The sequence below is a fragment of the Arachis ipaensis genome, chromosome B09 (genome assembly GCF_000816755.2).
Source record: "Arachis ipaensis cultivar K30076 chromosome B09, Araip1.1, whole genome shotgun sequence".
NCBI lineage: Eukaryota > Viridiplantae > Streptophyta > Magnoliopsida > Fabales > Fabaceae > Arachis > Arachis ipaensis.
In genome coordinates, this window is record NC_029793.2 from 135,757,560 (window position 1) to 135,763,559 (window position 6,000).

Here is a 6,000-nt window from a genome sequence, read left to right on the forward strand (position 1 = left end):
GGGCAAAATTCTTTCGATGTTCTAGGATTAAATATTTTTAGGAAACCACCTTTACTGGGATATTTTGTTATGCTATGATGTATATATATGTACTTAGTTTTCTCTCCGCATGACTTATTCTTTTTGATCCTCTTAGAGGTTTATGGAGAGGCAGGATTGTGTATATGTACTTTTGGGTTTTGGATATGTATGTATATATATGTGTAAATATTCTCCGGCTAGTCTTGACTTCGCAGGCTGAGTTAGGAGCTTGATATTTTGTATCTTTGGCACTCTATTCCCACTTCTGTTAGCTTATGTTTGATAGTTATGGTTTTCTTATCACGTAAGTTAACTCGTTCCTTGAGCGTTGCGCCTTTATTGTGCGATTTTTATTTCCCCATTTTCTTCAAGGCTCCTAGCATATTATAACTTTTCTGCTATTATATGTACTTATTTTATTTTAGAGGTCGTAATACCACATCACCTCTGTTTTACGACTTAAGCGTAAAGCTTTGTGTGGTAGAGTGTTACACATGTCCCGTCATGGATTGTAAGGTAAACAAGCCTAATTGGAGGAGGTTACAAATTTATTCAAAACCCCCTATGAAACCAACTTCCTCTCAAAATGAGCACATACAACAATGTACACCAGAAAACAGACCATGATTTTCAGAGTCGCACATAAAAGTACGTATTACCCAAATGTTAATCAAAATCCATTGAGTCTAGGACGGTTGAACTTACAAAACTCCACATTGTAACTAAGTCACTTGAAAACACTCACCTATCAGGAAAGTATGTCCAATACATTCACCCAAGACCAAAAATTAAAAAACTTCCATAATCGAACTTAATACTCATAACTGTAAAATTGCTTCTGTTACATTACATCAGATAGAATGAACTGGATAAATGGAAATTCAAAAGTCCATGAAAATGGAAAACTAACGACATGTATACTGCCACCGATGCTCATAATTAAGTTAAAAAAACAACAAAAATTACAAGTCATCTTACAATTACTACATTGCCTTTTCCCTACGAGCGATGCAAACACTACCAGTCCAAAACTTTGCAACAACTAGACCAAGTAATCCTGTGTATGAATTGCGTGCTTCTGCAGATACTCTCTCATTGCATCTGTCACGTTGTAACAACCAGCAATCGGACTCATCCGAGATTTGTCATTCCACCTCAAAGGCAACAATGATGAGCTGCTGAAGAATGTGCGATGATGTAAATTACAAACAAATAGCACCACCAAAAATTACAAACTAAGGGGGAAACTGTCCTCAGCACAGAGGCCTGGGATATTTATCTATTTGAACAGAACACGCTTTACTCCAAAACTCATCTTACCTGTCAGTTGTTGTTCCAGAAACCGGCATGACCACAACAACAACCTCTGCACATATCGCATCAAAAAAGGATAACATGCTCAGAGGCTGCTTTGAATCAAACGTCTATGATACAGTTAGATCCGGAATTCCCCTCCAAGTAAGCAATTGAATGATAAGCATTCTTAGGCGGACATGGACGTATTGTTTGCAACGTCTACGATCAATCTTCTTGTTCTTCTGATGCTTCCTGTAATACCAACTTTGCGCATCGATTGCCTGTTGTTGCCCCATCCTCTTCCATGTCCTCGTCAACAATCGGGGTAAGAAATTAACATCACTCGTATCAAAAATTTCCGTCAAAATTTGTATGTAACAGTTTTTTTCCGAGTAAAATTCAATTTAATATTCCCTCAACAAAGAAAAAACAAACATCATCATCCATCCAGTTAATATTTAATCTTCTGTGTCGATTGTTAATATCTTGTTTAGTATGTGTTGCCGGGTACGGTCTTTCCCGTCGTTTTTTCAAAAAGAATTACTAGAAAGGACTATCAAATCCAATATCGTTGGAATTTTCAGCTGCGGATGGAATAAAAGCAAAATGGATCAAGAAAGAAGATGACAGTGTTTGGTTGAATGCAGCTTGGCACGGAGTTGTCGAGCTATACAGGTTAAAGCATCGGTATTTTGTGATTTTTAAGTATAATGGTGAATCTAAATTTAATCTCATGGTGATCTGTTCGAGTGCTTCGGAGATTGAATACTCAAGTTTCAGAAGTTTCCATAATGCTCACCCCATATGACTCGGAAAATTATTTCCCACAAGGTAGTGATCGTCATGGAAACTTATGAAACTCGAATAATCAAGCTCCGAGTCACTCGAATGGATCATCGGGAACTTAAATTTAGATCTTCCGTTACACTTAAAAATCACAAAATACCCACGCCCTAAACCCAATAACTTTACAATTCCGTACCAACATTCATTAAACCAAATACTAACATCTTCTTTCTTATTCCATTTTACTTTTATTCCTTCCCCGGCTGATACCTTCACTGATATCGGACCAGACAGCCCTCTCCAACAATCCTTTAAAACTATCCGACTTTACGGCAGCACGTACTCAACTAATTACTAACAACAGGCACAAAAAACTATACAATACACCAGTATTCTCTGTTCTAACGACTTTTTATTCACGTACTAAGTTGAACTGGAATGAATGAAATTTAACCAAGTTCTGAGTGATTATTTTGCCTTTTTTTTGTCAAGAAACTATAAATTGGAGTTTCGAAACGAAAAAATTTATTATAATCCAGGATAGCTTTATACCCAACAAAAGTTACTATATTACTAACCGATTCGTGATTAGGTATAGAACGAGGGAACCACTAGCCGCCTAAACAATTTTGGAGCTGCCCTTCCGTGTTAAATTATTCCTTCCGTGATTCTGTCGGGGCAGAGGCGAAGCATTACAATGCGGGGGGACCGGAGAAGCAATCAAAAACAGAAAATGCATTTAGATAGGACTATCAACAATCAATCAGCCGATGAACATGGACAGAAAATCCAATAACAATAAAAATCATGATTCGTAAAAACTGCTTCTATAATACAATTCCCCCAACACAGAACCTTCTTTTGATGTTCCATTCCATTACCCAAGACTACCCTTACATTAATTAATTGTGGATATTCAACTTTACTTTTTTTTCTAAACTAATCTGTTGCCTTCTCAATTACACAACATGCAAGCATCAACGTGACTCATTGCAATTCATACATGCGAAAATATATTATAAGTATTTTAAAAGCAAGGTATTTACATAAATTTAGGTTTAGAATTGATTCTCTAACTTATAAATAACATAGTCCCCAGAACAATATGGAATTTGTCAGTTTACCTGGATTTATCAACAATAAGCTTTCCACTCATATATGATTGAAGTAACAAAGCACCAACAACACAATATCGATTAGGGTCTACATCACTCATCGCCTACAGAACAACAACACCCTATAATAAAATTAAGTATCTAAAATAAAAAAAATACATGAATTGGACCAACCTTTCACCTCCTTCATTCACAAAAATAACATATCTGAAGAAATATTGGTGGTTCAACGTACCTTTTTTCCAGTTCTACTGTACGCCACCTACACAATTCCCTCCTCAGTGCGCATCCCAAGGGTAATCGCCCTCATCAAAGCACCGGATCTCTTCCTCCTTATCCCGCGGTGTCTTTGTTCTGAGGTTATCTAGATCTCTCCCCCACTCATAACCCCCACCTCACAATTAATCAAACAATGAATCACAGCAACACATAGCAGCGTTACAATATAAATAACCCACAAATTCACACTTCTGAAATACCAGATGACATGGGCGAGGAGTTACCTTAAATCCCGGACCGTTACATACGTTAGAAGGGGTCGACGTTTCTGCTTCTAGGGGTGATGAACTGGGGTTAGGGTTCTCCTTATTATAGAACGGCGGCTGCTACATTCTCTTTAAACCTATTACGTTTAACCAGTCTTGGGCTAAGCCCAAACAAAATAACCTGAACCAAGTAATACCTCTATGGTCATCGTAGGATTGCAAGCCTCGATTACCCAAATCGGCCACTTCTTGCTCCTCCGAATCACCTCTATTCCGAAAAGGTCCTGTTCTACCATGTATTCTCCTGTGTCTCCTTGTTATAGAACGGCGGTTGCTACATTCTCTTTAAACCTATTACGTTTAACCAGTCTTGGGCTAAGCCAAAACAAAATAACCTGAACCAAGTAATACCTCTATGGTCATCGTAGGATTGCAAGCCTCGATTACCCAAATCGGCCACCTCTTGCTCCTCCGAATCACCTCTATTCCGAAAAGGTCCTGTTCTACCATGTATTCTCCTGGGTCTGCAACCAGGAACCACTGTAAGCCCAAAAAAATTTAAAAACCCTAAAACATGAGATTATACAAAAAGGGAAAATAAAAGTGCAGCCACAAGTGAATTTAACAGCACCTGACTTCTAACGGACCTTGTCAAATACTAGGTAAGTATTTCCTCAGGGTATATAACTTTTCCCCAAAGGTGGACACCATCAGAATAAGTCGCGATTTCATCGGCCTTATCTGCAGGTATTTTAAGTCCATCACAGGCCACATCTCTCAAACATTGTGAACCTGATATCCGATTCAGTCGATCAATACATCGAAAATGAACCACAAGGACTTTCATATCAATAATGAAGAAATTCACACATGTGAATCAGAGAAGATAAGGACCACGAACTACGAGGAAGGTTGACGATTCTGAATTTGATCTTACTGAATTGGGGTTACAATTTTGTTTATTTCTTACCAGAGCCTGCATTCTTCTGGACTCCACCATGTCATTTTGTTTCTTATATCATTTTGTTTCTAGTCCACTCATGCCCAAAAACTAAATTCTAAAGCAAAGGCCCAGCCCACTCACTAAATCCAATTTCAGATTTGTTACATCGGCTCCAGCTTTCATTAGCCAGCTCCACCTACAGCAGCCAAGGCAGACAATGTTATAAAGCCCTGCCAAGCCTGTTCCCTAACACCATCATCTTTGCCACTTGTCAACACCTCCTTAAATCTGTATGAGTAAATCTGTACCTTATAATTGGCCAATAAATAAACAAAAGAATTGTACCAAATAAATAAATAAAAGAATGGCTTGAGAATGAAGATCTCGAGAAGCATGAGCCAACTATTTTATTTATTACTTTGGAGGACCAACAGTGTGCGATGTCATTACAATTGGAACTATTATTGTGCAATTGCACTTGTCTTTGTATAATAGCTTTTGTTTACTGAAATTAAACTTTTTTTATTCATTAGTATGATTTGGTAAAAGACACTTAATTAAGTTGGAAGTAATGAAAAGAACTTTTTTAATCAAAAATTCAATTTTTTATTTTGCACTGGATGTAGGTTGGACAAGTCCAATTCGAATCCCACAATAGAACTAAACTTTCACTCCATGATTCTCCACGCTCCACTCCCTACATTGAAATTCAAATTAAATGTCTCCTAATTTCTCAAGTCTCTACTCCTATCGAAGATGGCAAAGACTGAAAATGTGAGATGCTCTCTTCAAGAATGAATAGAATCAATGAATCTCGCATTCCATGAAACGTTGAGTGGAGAGACTCTGAATCAGATGGGCACACTTCCAGATTCAGACCGATTCTAATCAACCTTGTGCCACCGAATTCCTGCCAAAAGGACGAGCCTCAGTCACTGCCTTTCACGGTCTTCATGATGCCTCTTCCCGTGACTCTGTTGTTGGTGTATACTGCCTGCCGCTCCTGTTTGTCGATTCCTGATCTTGCAATAGTCTTTCATCAGCTCTACGATAACCTCCGGAGGAGGGTTGATGCTCTAGTTCCTATTCAGTCGCCCCATCGCCTCCAATAAAGCAACCTTGTGGGCTAATCGATTTTCCTACCTCGGAGTCCAGGTAAAGCCAATTATGTTGTCTTCGCCCTTTAATTCTTGGATATCTCTGAGAATCAGATCAACTTCTTCAATTCTTCTTTTGGTTTTCAGTACTTGCACAATAGGTAGATTGTATGATTCAATTAGAATTTGTTGTATTTCTAAACTTTGTATCAAAACTACTGCATCCCTAATTGTTGTGCTTTCTACAGCTAGACTTG

At 38.1% G+C, this 6,000-nt stretch overlaps 1 long non-coding RNA gene across 1 annotated transcript; it reads right to left on the reverse strand.

Moving 5' to 3' along the window:
• Positions 1,706-3,895, reverse strand: LOC110266286. Its single transcript, XR_002353510.1, has 2 exons — positions 3,454-3,895; positions 1,706-3,322 (listed from the first exon to the last, which is right to left on the reverse strand). It is a non-coding gene; the product is annotated as an uncharacterized LOC110266286 (long non-coding RNA).